Source organism: Mustela nigripes, chromosome 2 (assembly GCF_022355385.1).
Source record: "Mustela nigripes isolate SB6536 chromosome 2, MUSNIG.SB6536, whole genome shotgun sequence".
NCBI lineage: Eukaryota > Metazoa > Chordata > Mammalia > Carnivora > Mustelidae > Mustela > Mustela nigripes.
Genome location: NC_081558.1, coordinates 211,039,239 through 211,056,200, shown reverse-complemented (window position 1 = coordinate 211,056,200; position 16,962 = coordinate 211,039,239). Strand labels below are relative to the sequence as shown.

General features: G+C 46.4%; 1 long non-coding RNA gene across 5 annotated transcripts in view; it reads left to right on the top strand.

Annotated features, from left to right (window-relative positions):
* The first annotated feature begins 1,565 nt into the window (after positions 1 to 1,565).
* The window catches only part of LOC132010338 (uncharacterized), a 16,884-nt gene continuing 1,487 nt past the window's right edge, over positions 1,566 to 16,962 (top strand). Inside the window, exons 1-6 of one of the 5 annotated variants that reach the window (XR_009402226.1) lie at positions 1,566 to 1,640; positions 4,994 to 5,085; positions 8,171 to 8,287; positions 9,229 to 9,554; positions 10,252 to 10,500; positions 10,937 to 12,756. This is a non-coding gene — a long non-coding RNA (uncharacterized LOC132010338). Of the gene's footprint in view, positions 1,641 to 4,993; positions 5,117 to 8,170; positions 8,288 to 9,228; positions 9,555 to 10,251; positions 10,501 to 10,936; positions 12,757 to 16,962 lie in introns of those variants that run through there. The other 4 variants (XR_009402227.1, XR_009402224.1, XR_009402225.1 and 1 more) reach the window with 4 other exon arrangements.

Below are 16,962 nucleotides of genomic sequence, written 5' to 3'. Positions count from 1 at the left end.
ACACTTGGTGGCTTAAGCAACAGAAATGTCTTCTCTCCCAGTTCTGGAGGCCAGGAATCAAGGGCCACCAGGCCATGCTCCCTCTAAGGATCGGCGGAAAGATCCTTTCTTGTCTCTTCTAGCTTCTCAGGTGACCCTCAGGTTCCTTGGCTTGTGCTCGGGTCCCTCCAGGCTCTGCCTCCGCCATCCCGCAGCCTTGCCTTGTGTCCTTGTCCCTTCTGAGGACGCCAGTCATTGGATTTAGGGCCCGTTCTAAATAAGGATACTTTCACCCCAAGATCCTAACAGAACTATGTGTCCAAATAAGGTCACTTTCTGCGGTTCTGGGAGGCCATGATTTTGGGAGGTACACTACTGAATCCACTAAACCATCGATAGCTCCGCTTAGATTGTTAACCTCTTGACAAGCCACCTCCCGATCTGTGTGTCACCTCCGTACGGCATATACCGCAGGCCAAAGCCACGTAGAATGTCAAGTTCTCATCTCCACTGTTTTTCTCTTTCCTGGGGATTTTTGCACCTCAAACACTGGCTGTCTTGGCTGTCCTAAACTCATTTAGTTTTTCCCATGAGACCGATGCAAACCTCAGACCGACCCCAACACTTTTCACTCATCACGCGTAGCCAGTGCTTCAAGCTGGAAGGTTCCCAGGGAGAAAGTAGGGTCAGTCTGGCTTCTGCCTCCATGCATTTCTCTGTACTCCAGGATCTCCGCAGGATAAAGCCGGCCCGTCTGGGCTGCTCTCTATGTTCTCAGACAGTTGCTTCTTGTCTCTTATCCGGTTTTTGTAGTCATTCTTCGCACAAAGTTTTTTTCTGACACTTCATCATAAATAGAACTCAAATATGGCATTTCCGGTATTCGAGGCTCATGTCGCAGAGCACCAGGTGACTCTCAGGTGCATCGCTTTCGGAAGCGCAGTGACTGAGGGATGTGCCTCTTAGTCTGCCCCCACCCACCTGCTCCTTTGTACTGTGTTTAGAGACAGACATGCCCAGAAGCTCGCCTTTGTTCCCTGTATGAACGGCTGCTTGGGGACACTTCAGAAATGTAAAGAAATCAATGGGGGGAAAAAGACCCAGTGGAACATGTCAGAACGACACAGGGCTCTTGTCACATTCTTGCTGCAAAGGATTCTTTTTTTTCTTTTTTTAAAGATTTTATTTATTTGAGACAGAGAAACAAAGATAGCGACAGAGAGCGTGAGTGGGGAGGAGAGAGGAGAAGCCGGGAGTCTGCTGCGGGTCTCAATCCCAGGACTCTAAGATCATGACCTGAGCTGAAGGCGAGTGCTTAACTGACTGAGCCACCCAGGGGCCCCTGAATAAGATTCTTAATATCAGGCATATACATGAATAAGTCACAGAGTATCACTTTGTGTGCTGAGGTCTGAGATGCCAGAGCAAGGGAGGAGTTCTGTCTATGAGGGTATGTTTCTCGGAGTGAGCTTGTGTGTGTGTGTGTGTGTGTGGTGTGTGTGTAGTGGATGCTACACATTTTACCTTACCTAGTCCTCAAAACCTGTCATCTAAACTAATAGGTACTGTTATTAGTCCATTTTACAGATGTGAAAAGTGAGGCATAGGGAAGTTGATTAGCCTGCAGCCTACACCTGGGTGGATACTATTTAACTTCTCAGGTACTTTGCATTTTATTTATTTATGTATTTTTAAGTTTGGTACATTTTAATTCAATTATAGTTAACACGTTTTACTTTATTTTTTAAAAACAGGTAACACATTTCAGTTTATGATTAGTAAAGCTACATTTTTAACCATAAAATGCAAGCTTTAATGGACATGAACTCTGAATGAAAAGAATGAGACTTTCTGTAACTTTTACTTTTTACAGATTTACGAGCTTACAGAAGTGTTACAAGAATCGTGTGAGAAGCCCCCGTGAGCCCTTTACCTAGATGCACCACTAGTTTTCCTCTCCTCCCATTCGACTATTCACCCACTCACTCGTCTCTCTCTCTGAATCATTTCAAAATAAATTGGAGACCTTATGCCCTTTTGCCCCCCAAATACTCAATGTGTATTTTCTAAGAACAAGAATAGTGCCTTCCCTAACTTCAATACAGTGATTAAAACTAGGGAATTTACTGTTATAACCCTGGTACTATTATTTAATCCAGAGTTTATATTCATTGTTCATCAATTTTCCCAATAATGTTCTTTGTAACTCCCCCTCCCCCGCCATCCCTACCCTGGGTCCGGGATCTAATCCAGGATCATGTGTTGCATTTAGCTGCCGTGTCTCATTTGCGTCCTTTAATCTGAAACAGTCCCTCAACCTTTCTGTCTGTTGTTTTTCCTGATTAGATCCAGGCAGCACATCTCTCACCCAGGGGTGCATGACTTTCGTTGCCTGTTAACTTTAAATTTGGTAATTTGATTAAGGTGATATGATCATTTATTTTTTGTAATTATACTTAATTATAATCATTTGATTAAGGCTTGTCTACCATAAAAGAATCCTATTCCCTCTTTCATTAATAAGTATTTGTGAGGGAACTATTTTGAGGACGTATAAAACCTTGTTTCTCATCAAACCCTACTAGGCTCTGACACCCCGTGTCTCCCATGCGTTATTTCTCTCTCTCTCTCTTTCTCCTTCTCCCTCTGCCTCTCTCTCTTTCTCCTCCCTTTGGCTTCCTTGGCTTGTTTCTCATTGAGTAAAGCACACCCTAATTAGCTTCCTGAGGATGCATGGGAGGACATAATTTTAAGATTTCACATATTTGTGTCTTCATCCTTCCCTCCTCCTTGAGTTGCTAGTTTGACTAATTACAGAATTCTACATTGGACATTTTTCTTCAGAACTGTGAGTGTATTCCTTGACTGTCTTCCAGCTTCTAATGTTGCTATTGAGCAGTTGATGTCATTCTAATTCCTAAAAATTGTACTGTTTTTGCCTCTCTGAAAGTTACATGTTCTTGTTTTTTAATCTTTGATGGGGTCACCCCCCCCTTCATTGTGCTGGATTCTCTCTGGGCTGTTCAATCTGGAAAATCATGCTCTTTGGTGATGACAATTGTTGTGAGTATTCTTTCTTTTTTTAAGGTCTACAAACTTCTTTTTTAAAAACATTTTATCTGTTTGTTTATTTTTTAGAGAGAGAGAGAGAGCAAGTGAGGGGAGGGCTTCAGAGGGAGGGGGAGAATCTCAAGCAGACTCCATGCTGAGCAGAGTCCATTGTGGGGCTCAATCCCACGACCCTGAGATCATGATCTGAGTTGAAATCAAGAGTTGGACACTTAACTCACTGAGTCACCCAGGTGCCCTGTGGGAATTCTTCCTTTGAAGATTTCTTCCTCTTTGTATTATCTGTCTTCTATAGAATTCCTGTTGTTGCATGTTGACTTCTGCATTGGTTTTCTGATTTTCATTCATACCTTCTTCTCTTAGTTACCTCTTTGATATTTTATCCTACTTTCTGGGATATTTTTTCACCTCTCCTCATCCAACCATTGGATTTTTCATTTTAGTTGATACATCATTACTTTCTAGGACCTCATTCTTGTTCTTTGGCTATGCCTTATTATCTGTCACCCTATTCTTGTTTTATAGATGTACTATATTCTCTTGGAGAATTTTGCTATATAAATTCTTGATGTTTTCTTCTGCTCCCACACTTGTCTTTTTTTTCTTTTTTCTATTTTTTTTTTTTTTTTGCCATCTCATGTTAGAATGCTAGAAAAAAAGTGGCTAACATGATATTAGAGGATGATGTCTTATTTGATAAAACAAAACAAAGCAAAAAAACAGAACAGAGGAAAACATGGAGAACAAAAACAAAAGGGAGAGATGCTGGTTTGTCTGCATGTCAGAAAAGAACTCTGATTGGAAGCCCTATAGATGTAGGTGGGACATGTGGGTAGTGGGGCTTCATTGTAGGGTGATTGAGAGGTTATCTGGTTTTCTCATGGGGGGGGGTTCCAATTGTTAATACCTGTGTCTTTTCACTGGACCTATTTAGTTTCTTCAGGGACAAATCGTCCAGTTTCTTGCCTGGATTAAAAAACACCTTTTATCCAATGTTCTGGGGAGTGAGAGGGAGTAATATGGCTGTCCAGCATAGATACTCACTTAATTCTCATATTTTCCTTTCAGATCCTACTCTTGCTTTCTTGTCAATATTTTCTCCTTGAGGTTATCATACAAAATGCAACAGGAATTTAAAGGAAAAAAAAACTACCAAGGCTACTGAGATTATAGTTAGTTTGTGCACAGTAGAAAAACAGCAAAATTTTTGGGCACCTGGGTGGCTCAGTCGGTTATGCCTCTGCCTTTGGCTCAGGTCATAATCCCAGGATCCTGGGCTCGAGCCCCGCATCAGGCTCTCTGCTCAATGGGGAGCTGCTTTTCCCTCTCCCTCTGCCTGCCTCTCTGCTTATTTGTAATCTCTCTCTGTCAAATAAATAAATAAATAAAATCTTTTAAAAAAAGAAAAACAGCAAATATTTCACATGATTCTCACATCCACAAGGATCCTGACCAGTTTCCAAACAGCAGCATCACAAAAGTCTGGGATCAAGTTATTTCTTCTTGGCAGTTAGTACCTTACAGGGAAGTCACAAGGTTCCCTTGATTTTGCTGACCCTGCTTTAGTTTGTTTGTCTCAGATCTGAGGTGCTTTTCTCCTCACGGCCTGAGATGTCCATGATTACCCATAAATGAGATGTTGTTTTGTTTCTACAGTTCCACCTAGTGGTCAAGTTTCTGGCCCTAAGGCACACAGTTAACCACATGGGTTTGTTTTTATGATATTTTCATTTCCATATTCATTAACTTGATATTTTCTTTATTTGATTTGTAGTTTTATTTACACAGGTGTAAAACAAGGTGAAGAAGAAGAAAAAGAAGCAGCACTCCTTGCGTGTGGTTAACAAAATTGGAGTCCTAGATACTAAGACCTAAGAGTTAACTATTGTCTGGATGCTCTGTAAATCTCCTACTCATATCTGTCTAAATAATTTATTATTGTCAGCTCATCTACTGAGAACAGGATCCGAGAACCCACCGTGCATCTCGACATGGTTTTGCCTGTAGTGCCTATATCTGCAAGAAGATCCTTCTCAGGTTGGCTGATACCTCGTCTGCTTGTGGTTCTGTGAGTAGACTGGGGATCAGCTGGGTGGCTCTTCGGCTCAATGTAATCTTGCCTGGGGCTGTAGTCCTCTTGGCCTTCGACCAGGCTGAGACATCCAGGTGGTTCACCCACCTGTGACAGGAGCCCCTGGTAGGACTTGTTGAGGAGAGCTGCCTCTGGGTGAGTGCCTGGGATTGAGAAGGTACTAGGGTCTCTAGACTGAAGAACCAGGCTCTGGGATGGGACAGGAGGGAAACAAAGCTGGAGGCTAATTTCCAGAACGTTGGGTATCAGGGGCATCTAGAAGGCTGGAGCAGCTTGAATCTGGGGGACTGGGCATTTCTTTTTCCATGGAGTCCTGGTTCCCTCTCTCTCCTCTGGCTTCTCCATCTACTTTTGTCAGCACTTCCCGTGAGGCAGCTCAAGGCTCCCAAACATGTAAAGGCAGAACCTGCCAGGACTTCTGATGTCTCAGGCTTAGAACTGGCATGGCATCACTTCTGCCATACTCTGTTGGTTTCAACAGTCATGGGCCGACCCAGATTCAAGGGGATGGAAGATAATATTTTTTTTGAAGATTTTATTTATTTATTTGAGAGAGAGAGAGAGAGAGAGTGAGTGAAAGAGAGAGCATGAGCAGGGGTGGGGCAGAAGGAGAAGCAGACTCCCCACTGAGTGTGGAGCCTGATGTGGGCCTCAATCCCAGGACCCTGGGATCATGACCTGATCCACAGTCAGACACTTAACCAAGCCACCCAGGTGCCCCGAGAGGATAGAAGGTGCTTAACATCTCTTGGTATGGAGAATGACAATAAACTTGGAGTCATCTTTATTCTGCCCAACTAAACAGAATCTATGTGTGGCTTAGGGCCGCCATCATAGATCGCCACAGACTAGGTGGCTCAAAACAACAGAAACTTGTTCTCTCAGTGTTGTGGAGGCCAAATGCCTGAAATCCAGGCTTGACGTCAACGGGGCCGTGCAGCCTCCAAGGACTCTCAAGAAAGGTCTCTAGCAGCTTCTTGGCTCCAGCTGACCCTTGGCTTGTGGTAGCAGCTCTCCAATCTCTGCTTCTGTCTTCACGTGGCTTCTTCCCTGTGTCTCTGACACCCAACCCCTTTCTCTATCTCTTTCCCACTTTTTTTCCTGTAAGGACACCAGCCACTGCATTTAGGGCCCATCTGATATTCAGGATGAATTCACTCAGGATCCTTGAACTTGGCTGCATGTGCAAAGACCCTATTTCCAAATGAAGTCACATTCATAGGTAGGGGGGATGAGGACCTGGACATATCTTTTTGAGGGATACAATTCAAACTACATAGCAAGCATGACTCTTTTTATGTACCCTGCTGAGAAAATATTCTACTCTCTGGGTATACGGTTTCACATTTTAAATTGTTCCAGAAATTTTAGTCAATATTTTTAAAATATATTTTTTCCTATATTTTTCTTCTGGGTTCACGTTCATATATATGTTAGACCGGGGCAATTTTGGGGAATGGGTAAAAAGCCAGAGAGTAAATATTTTGGGCTTGGAGGTCATACAATGTCTGTCACAAGTACCTAACTCCTTTATAATGTGAAAGATGCCATGAGTAATACATAAACCAATGTGTGGGGGTATTCCAATAAAACTTTCTTTTTTTAAAAAAAAGGTTTTATTTATTTATTTGACAGAGAGAGACACCATGAGAGAGGGAATACAAGCAGGGGGAGTGGGAGAGGGAGAAGCAGGCTTCCCGCTGAGCAGGAACCCAGTGCAGGGCTTGAACCAGGACCCTGGGATCACGACCTTAGCCGAAGACAGATGCTTAATGACTGAGCTGCCCAGGTGCCCCCCAATAACACTTTCTATGGGAACAGGTGGCCAATTGGAGTTGGCACCTGGGCCAGAGTTTGCCAACCCCTGTGCTAGCCCTTCTCGTGTCGGGCTCTCTGCTCACTGGGAAATCTGCTTCTCTCTCTCCCTCCGCCCCTCCACCCTGCTTGTGCTCTCTCTCTCTCTCTCAGATAAATAAGTAAAATTTTTAAAGAAATAACAGTGTAATCTATGGTTTAACTTATCCATTGGGGTTTTTTCTTCAACAGTTATCTTATTAATTTTTAGACAATCTGTTTGTTCTTCACCGACCCTCCCCACCCCCGACCTGGCTCTACCAATTCGCCCGATACTCCTGTTGTTCATTCACACATTATAAATGTATCCTTTTTCCTTTAGATGTTTCATATTCATAGTTCTGCATGCCAGTTGCTACCGTAGAAACATCTATTTCCTTGGGATTCTGAAGTTGTTTCTTGTTTCTGTTACCTTTCATTCATAACGACTTGCTTTCCCAAGTATTTGTTGATTTTTGTTTATGAGGTTGTGCTTCATTTTAATTTGTGGGATTCCTGCAAACTAATTTGGGAAGCTTTCCGCCAGAGAGAATCTACATCTGATTTTGCCAATAGATGGAAGCCCCCTTTCTCCCATGCCAGAGCACTGAGCGGTCCTTCGAAGACTTTTTTTTTTTTCCTACAGTAAGAATCTCAGATTTCGGTCCCCCTAGGGGATCCTGCCTCAGAACAGCCCCACCCCTCCCTGTCACTTTAGGTTTAGGCTAGTTCCTGCCACTCGGATTCTGAGTTCTCCCAATCTCATCGCTCTGCCTTTAAGCCAACCCCTGAGCATTCCTTCCCTGGTCCTTGGTGGTTCCTACTCAGCTTCTAGTCACAGAAGCCTGGTGACACACATCTGTCCCCTCCCTCCCTGTCCCCTCCCCCAAACTTCCAGGAAAGACTCAGCTTTCTCTGTCAGTCTGTCTGTGTCCTTTTGTCTATTTTTTTTTTTAAAGATTTTATTTATTTATTTATTTGACAGAGAGAAACACACACAACAAGAGAGGGAACACAGCAGAGGAGTGGGAGAGGGAGAAGCAGACTTCCCTGGGAGCAGGGAGCCCGATGTGGGGCTCTATCCCAGGACCCTGGGATCATGACCTGAGCTGAAGGCAGACACTTAACGACTGAGCCACCCAGATGCCCTCCTTTTGTCTATTTTATCACATCCTTGCAAATCTGTTCCACTTCCAGAAATACATCATGTCTGAGATCTTGCTGGGGAGCAAGTCAGCCTCAAGGCAACTAGTGTTTCATGGTCTGGAGACCGCTTTTCCGTGCAACTCAACTTATGTGGACATACACACTTTGGTAACTTGTAACTTTGGATGGGAACAAATGGGCTTGGGTGTACCCTCTTAGATCTCACCCTGCTCATAAATGGAGGAGCTTTGGTGCCTACCAGATGGGGATCTAGTGGAAGAACATATCCTTGTACACAAGGTTACATTTTTAGTTCACCTATGAAGTTAGAATCACAAGGGACCCTCTCCAGGCATTTGCCTGGGACCAGCCAAGCCCTTGATTACTCATTTGCAGCCTCTGTGTTGTCCCCCTGTCCTGTCCAGTGGACTATCCTACACTCCCATAAGTCTTACTCCCATAAGACTTGCTCTGATAAAATGTTAGGGTAAATGTAGAAATAAAACCATGCTTCAAGCGTGGCCTTTTGCAACAATACTAGTGTTTTGACCAGGGGCAAGTCCAAAGGAAGGAAGCTCTAATTGCAAAATTTGGGACACTGATTTTGTTGCTTACAAGGACCCAAGGGGACACTCGTTGCAATTCTGAGCCACTTGCTGAATCTGACAATCGAGACTGCTGTATTTGGAGAGATGGTCTAAAATCATTCCTGGCTTTTGTAATAGGAATAGCTGAAAGAGTGCATGCAGAACCCTCTTACACATGACCCCGGCTGAAGAAACAAACAGCCAACTACGCACTCACATTTATTTAAATCTCTGAACAGAGTTGTTCTCTGCTGAGTTATAATGGAGTGAGCTTTCCGAGGGTGTGATTTATGAGCCTTCCACATGGGTTTTAAATGGGGGCACTGACAGTTTCACTCCAGCGAGGGCTGGGGGAGCCCTTCGGCCCGGAGGAGCTGAAGTGAGCTGGTGGGAGACAGAGGGGAGGCCGGCGGGGCTGGATCGGGTCACCGCGAGCCAGGGGCATGGAGCCAGCCCCCAGCTCCTCCGTCCCTGAGCTCGCTCACTCAGCAACACTGGTTGTTCGTTTTTGTTTCTCTCAAGAAAGAAATAACACACGTTGACGTGAAGATTGAAGGTGGACTCTCTCTTGTGCCACAGACGGTCCCAGCGATGGAAACATGAACACTTTTCCCCGCCCACGCTTCTCTCTCTGTAGAACTGTCTGGTGGGTGAAGTTTGCATTTTGCGTGATTTTTCTTTTCTTTTCCTTTCTCTATGGTGCATTCCAGCCAGGAGAGTGACGAGGGCACCGTTGGTTGTGAAATGGTGCCCTAGAGGTATGTCCACGTCCTAATCCCCGGAACCCGCGAACGTGACCTTGTTTGCAAAAAGGACTTTGCAGGTGTGATCAAGTTCAGGAGCCTGAGGTGAGATCATCCTGCATTATCCAGGTGGGCCCTCGGTGCCATCACAGGAGCTCTTGGGGAGGCAAAGGGAGATTCGACACAGGGAGGAGGGGGGCGGGTGGAGTGGAAGCGACGTAGCCACAAGCCAAGGATCACCAAGGACTGTGGGGACTCCCGGAAGCCAGCAAGGCAAAGGAAGGATCCTCCCCAGGCTCTGGGTGGGTGACCAGGGTCAACTTCCTCTTGCTCTGTGGACTTCCACAAATGGGGGAGAACTGAGGGCTCATTTGACCCAAACACAAACACCCCGCCTGGGTCCCCAGTGCGACGACTCAGGCGCGTGAGTCCACAGAGGTATTTGTCACTAGTTTCTGCTCATTGCCTTCTCTCCTCAGCTCCCTGCTCCTCACCCCAGCTGCCCGGCCTTTTCTGTTGCCTCTTGTCCCTTTGTTTGCATATATGTCGTCTTCTAGCTTATTTAATTGTCTGTCCAACTTTGCCATCCTTCGGGTTCAAGGTGGCCGTCCTATTTTGGCATTGGGTTAGACATTGTAAGAGAAATTCCCCTTAGTACACAGATAGGGAATTGGGAATGAGAAAAATGTTCTGTAACAGACAAAATAGGCATGAGGGACACTGTTTTCTTTTGATACTTCAAGCAGAAGAAAAGACTTAGAGGGAAGAGAACTTAAAGTGGTTTTTAAATTGAATTTTGTAGGATGAAGAATGGGTCCAGCTCGTGCAGATGTAAGCCGTGTGTATATGGTTGAACTGTGGGACCCCTCCTGGGGTCTCAGGTTTGATCCACAAAGCCAGACATGAGGGGATGGCCTCTTTGTTCCGATGAAACACTGAAGGCCGCAGAATGCAAGCGGAGGGCAAGAGAGAAGGTGGACCCTGCATTCAGCTCTGAATGGGACCCTGGATGTTCCCTCTCCAGCCCAGTTGGAGACTGGAAATGAAGACTGTGAGTATTTCCGGGTGCCTGGGAGGGAGGTTTCCATGATGCCAGCCACCGGGTCCCTGAGGGGTGGGGGTCCTGTGGGCCGAGGCTGTGGGATGGATTGGAAGCGAGATCAGAACAAGGGCGGGGGTGCTGCCGATGGAGAACGTCACCAAAGCCAAGCAAGGGGCTGACAAGAGTGGCCATACCGAAAGTTGGGGGCTTCTGGGACTGCCCAAGACTAAAGCCTGGGGTTCACCTGAGCAGCCTAAATTATCTGAAGAGCTACTGTAAAGCAAGTATGTTTTCAATGGCAAGTAGCTAGAATTTACTTTGACTTGCCAAGATCAGTAGGTCCTCCACCAACAGAAATGGAGGCTCGAGGGGTAATCAAAATTACAGAAGGAGTGTCTGCAAACCCAGGGGTCAGCAGAGATCTTATACACACTCTGCTCCACAGCCCTTCGAGACCCCCCTGCCTCTGCTCTCGGGCAGGCTCACAGCTGGGTCTGAGGCTGGGAGAGGCCAGTGGAGGTCCCGTTCGCGGAACACTCAGGTTTTCACAGAACTTCGGAGACAGCACTGTGGCGGGTGTGCATGGCACCCCTCGGCCGTGCTGAAGTGCTTCCTGCCAGCAGCTGTGAGCAAAAAAGGTGGCCATGGCCTTTGCAGGGCTGGCTCTCTTGGGGCTGGTGAGCCACAGTTCTGTGCTAGTGAGGGCAACAGTGACTACATAAGGAGCACTTTTGGGCACCCGGGTAGCTCAGTCAGTTAAGCATCTGTTTTCAGCTCAGGTCATGATCCCAGGGTCCTGGGATCAAGTCCCGCTCAGCAGAGAGTCTGCTTCTCCCTCTGCTCTGCACCTCCTCCCTGCTTGTGTGCACGCTCTCTCTCTCCCTCTCTCATGCTCTCTCTCTCTTACATAATTAAATAAAACATTTTTTAAAAATAAGGAGCACTTTTTTTCTCCTCCTCAGTCTAGCACTGGTGCGCATTTAATTTAGACACTGATAATACCAAATGTGTCTTTATATTCAGGTGAAGAAGGGGGTTTTACAGAGCTATGGGTCCCAAACCCCAGCCCTAACAGCTGCGGCCTGGGGGCAGCTGGCCTGTTCCACCACTGAAAGAGCATTAGTGGTGGACACACTGAATCCTGGGGACCACAGACCCTCCATGAGATCCCGGGATCGTGGCAAGGGCCCCGAGAATCTACGTGAATGATATTTCTCACCCACACATCAGTGCCTCCAGTATTCAGATGTGGGCAGACAGGGATAATGGAATTAAATGCACATTTATTTCAAGACCATTTGAGAATTCAGAGTTAATTGTTTGTCATGGTGATTTCTCTAAACTGATGGGAGCTACAAATGGGACATTTGTGTGACGGACACAGTCATGTCCCGCTTGTGTCCTTTCTGGGTGCTCTGTCTGACTTCCAGCTGCCCAAGGGCTCCCTTGGCCCCAGCAGCCTGCAGGCCATAAGACCTAGTACACTTGCACACTTCCTGGGTGGCCTTCCAGCTGTGCCTCTCCAGAGTAGGTGTATAAATACCCCAGGTCTCTCGCCCCTTGCATGGGATAATTCTGAAGTGAGTTTTCTCCCAGTTTCCCTGTGGAAGTAAGCCCAGCTACCAGAGCTGAGAGTTGGCTTCCCAGCATACCTTCAGTCTTCCCCTTGTCACTGTTCCACTTCCTATCAGCCAGGTACATTTCTTGTACCTCAGAATAATAAATCATATGCCTCCAACTCCAGTCTCGTGATCTGCCTGCAGGAGAACCCAAACCAGATAGCGGATGTCTGAGCAATTTATTTTTTCTCTTCACACACTTTTTTATTGAGATATAAAGTATGTACAACAAAGTACACAGAAATTTAGCAAGTAACTCAATAACTCTCTGGTTTTTGTTTTATTTATTTATTTGAGAGAGAGAGCAGTGGGGGAAGGGAGAGAGAGAAGCAGACTCCCCATTGAGCAGGGAGACCATTGCAGGGCTTGATTCCAGGACCCTGGGATCATGACCTGAGCCCAAGGCAGATATCCAACGACTGAGCCACCCAAGTGCCCCAATAACTCTCTATTTGCATATCCCTCTGTAACTACCACTGTAACTACCACTCAGACCAAGCCATAGAGCATTCCTAACATGTCTGCAAGCTCTCTCATTGAATCTGTGAATGTTATTGCCTATGGAAATTGATTGCTATTTTTTACTGCTAGGTTATATTCTATTGTATGAATATCAGACAATTAAAGAAATTCTTTCAACTTTTAATGGACATTTGGGTTGTTTCCTTCTTCAGGCTTTTGGGAATAAAGCTTCTTGTATGTGTTCTGTGGTACACCCAAGCACTCAGTTCCCAGGAGCGAATTGCGGGTTGTAGACTATAAGGACCTTTTGGACCATTCTGGCTTTCACAAATTGTCCCTTCTTGGATCTGCATGTGGACTTAGGAAGCCCTTCTTTCCCGCTGAGCTTTTTCAGTGGTGAGGACCAGAGTTTAAATGTCCCGTATCTTGCACCACACCCAGTACAATTTGGGGCGGAGTGCTCAACAACTACTTGCACCAGTCCTCTGACTCACAGGGCTTAGGACTAAAGACCCCCCTGCCTCTGGGTAGTTATCTTAGATATCCCCAATCACCACAAGCCGAGGCTGCATGTGGTGTCTGCTTTCCTGTAGCAGGCAGGGTGTGGTCAGGGAAACAGGATGGGGCGGTTATCAAAACAGAGGCTTGCAGGAGGGACCCATGCATGAGGGGCTTGTCTGGCTGTGCTGTCCTTCTGGCTGAGTGTAAAAGGCTGCTCCTGGGAGCATGGAAGGGTCAGGAATCAACTGCTGCCCCCAACCAGAGTGAGAGGTGCATGCCAGGGACAGCAAACAAGAAGAAGAGGGACTTCCAGTTCTTCCTTCAGCCCTGTAGTCTCCTGTTGGCAGAGCCTGACAGAGCCACGTGGCAAAGAAACAATGGACTGTGTAGAGCCCTGAGACAGAAAGGCTTAATAATTGCCACAATTAGAGACCTGGTTTCTACCAAGACATTAATTGTTCCCACCTTCCTACCTGGCACCTCCAGGCCTTGCAAAGTCCTGGGGTATGGCTGGGATCCCTCAAGGGAGATGCCCTAACTTGTGTCCTCCTACTCTAGCCTCCTTATGCTATCTGCAGCCCAAAAGATGGAGGTCTCTCCTCAGGCTGCCAGCCGGGGAGCTCTGTGAAGGGGGCTGGGTCTAGGCCAAAGGTGTCATCTTCAGGTGTAGTCCAGACCCTTCTCTTTGAGGAGCCAGGAGCACTGATATCATGCAGAAGACAGAACGTCCTTCCCGCCAATCCTGGCTGCAGCTGTTCCCAGGGAAGTAGTAGGCACCTTTGGCTCTCAAATGCTCAGGGAACAAACACTCCCTAAAACTGCAGATACTTACAACAATAAAGGTTTACTTGCTGTGCACACTATATTCACTCTGTCTCATGTTGTCCTCATCCTGGTACCCGAGCTGAAGATCCAGGATTCTGCTTCCCTCCAGGGCAAACTGGTTCTGTGGCAAAGAAGGAGCAGATGGCTGCACAAAGCTTCCGTTCAGAAGCCTCACACATCACTTCCACTCATATTTCATTGGCCAAGGCCAATGCAGGGTGAGGAGGTAGAATCGTCCCACAGCGGGGGCAGAAAATACTTTGAATAGTGGTACGAGGAAGGCTTGAAGGCACATTGCCCATGCAGAGAATCTCAGTGTCAATATACCATTCCACTGGGATTCAAACCACCCTCCAAAAGGCTCTCTTTTGAGTTAACACACGGAGACTGATGTGAGAAGAGCAACCAGCTTACCGGTTTCCAAAGGGACCAAACTATGAATTCCAAACTGCAAATTTAGGAATGCCTTTCCCTCCAAGATTACACTATACTTGACAATGTCATCTGATGAGGTGAGCTCATCTCCCACTTCAGAGAGTATGCTTGTCACTTGTCCTGCCCTCAGCTGGGTCTGGTGCCCTGAGACCCTCTGATTTGACTGGTCAGAGGAAACTTCTAGTATTCTGAAGGGTGGGCAAGGAGCAGACATTCAGAAAGGGAGTAAGTGGCTTAGCATTCAGGGTGTGGAACAAATGTGCGAGGGAGGAAGGAACCTGAGTGTGCCGCCACTCCTGGACAATCTTTCAACCAGTGCTGTTTCCAGCATGACTCTGGACTCTTGCCTGGAGATATGGAACTGCTGCTCCCAGTTTCCGAGACTCTCTGCAGCTCTGTGGCAGGGAGCCTTTTGTTTCTTATAACCACCCCCCCACACCTCCCTCCAGCAAGCAGGGTTCAACTTTCTCCCTCCTGCCAAGTCAGATAGCATTTGTCCATTATGTTTTCACCTTTCAAAATATTATGAATTTCTCCTCTTTTCTGATGTTTCTTCTCCCAACCTTCTGTTCTTGGTTTTTCTGTCACTTTCGTGGGATTTGAGGAGACCACAGAGTTTACCATATGTATGTTGCAGCTGCTAAGTTAATATGTGTGTGCTGCAATACCTTCACCTCTAGGATAGTCTAGACAGCTTCCCATGTGGAGGAGGCCTTCCTCCCCAGGGGCCTTAAGGGCCCGGAGTGGGTCCAGGAGGGAGCACTGGGGGTCCTGTAAGGCTTCTGCTCTCCCTGGAGACCAACCAAAATGCTAAAGTGCATACTTAACCCAAATTACATCCCCCTTGTTTTAGAGGAGAGCCTGAAGAGCAGAGAAACAAAGCAATCCCCTGCACCCCACAACCAATGACTTGAGGCAAAATGATTGCGTTATGGACGTAGTCAGGAAGAACAAGGTCTGGGCGTGGCCAGCGAGGACCAGGGATGGGGCGTGTCCAGGGAAGAATGAGGATTGGGTGTAGCCAGAGAGAACTGGGTTGAGGCGGCCGGGGAGAAGGAGATCAGAGCTTGGCCAGGGAGAGCAGAGACTGGGCAGGGCCAGGGAAGACGAAGGTTGGGGCGTGGCCACGGAGACCGAGGATTGGGTTTGGCCAGAGAAGACCAAGGTCTGGGTGTGACCAGAGAGAAACAAGGTCAGAGCGTAGCCAGAAGAACAATGACTGGGCGTGGTCAGAGATGAAAGAAGACTGTGCATGGCCAGAGAGAAGGAGATGGGGTATGGTGGGGGAGAAGAGGTCAAATTTTGAGGAACAGGGTTGCCTTTCAACTTGGACGTATTCATTCAGAAGTTCCTGCAAGGTTTTGTTAATTAATTAAATGGAAATGATAAAAAAATGAAATGCAGTGTGATTTTCCTTTCTTTCCTCCAAGAATATGCCTGAACTGTTGCCTTACCCTTTTTTGAATTCTAATATGCCAATGTTTCCCACCTTCCCCGCGCGTGTGTGTGTGTTTAAGGAAGAGAAAGGCTCTTGGTTCTGGAAAAAGTGTAATGAGATTCTGAAACCAGTCAAAACTCCCATACTCCAAGAAGATTGGGAGATGGTTCCCTGCTGGGTTCTCCTTGTCATGTTCTTCCTCCAGAGGCTTCCAGCCCCCACCATCCATACCCCCTGTTTGGCCCCCTTCTTTCTTTCTTTCTTTCTTTCTTTTTTTTTAAATTTACTTTCAGTGTTCCAGAATTCATTGTTTATGTACCACACCCAGTGCTCCATGCAATACATGCCCTTCACAATACCCACCACCAGGCTCACCCAACCTCCCAACCCCCACCCCTCCAAAACCCTCAGATTGTTTTTCAGAGTCCATAGTCTCTCGTGGTTCGTCTCCCTCTCCAATTTCCCTCAACTCCCTTCTTCTCTCCATCTCCCCATGTCATCCGTGTTATTTCTTATGCTCCACAAATAAGTGAAACCATATGATAATTTACTCTCTCTGCTTGACTTATTTCACTCAGCATAATCTCTTCCAGTCCCGTCCATGTTGCTACAAAAGTTGGGTATTCATCCTTTCTGATGGAGGCATAATACTCCACAGTATATATGGACCACATCTTCCTTATCCACTTGTCCTTTGAAGGGCATCTTGGTTCTTTCCACAGTTTGGCGAACGTGGCTGCTGCTGCTATGAACACCGGGGTACAGATGGTGCTTCTTTTCACTGCATCTGTATCTTTGGGGTAAATACCCAGTAGTGCAATTGCAGGGTCATAGGGAAGCTCTATTTTTAATTTCTTAAGGAATCTCCACACCGTTTTCCAAAATGGCTGTACCAACCTGCATTCCCACCAACAGTGTAAGAGGGTTCCCCTTTCTCCATATCCTCTCCAACACATGTTGTTTCCTGTCTTGCTAATTTTGGCCATTCTAACTGATGTAAGGTGGTATCTCAATGTGGTTTTGATTTGAATCTCTCTGGTGGCTAGTGATGATGAACATTTTTTTCATGTGTCTCTTAGCCATTTGTATGTCTTCATTGGAGAAGTGTCTGTTCATGTTTTCTGCCCATTTTTTGACATGATTATCTGTTTTGTGTGTGTTGAGTTTGAGGAGTTCTTTATAGATCCTGTA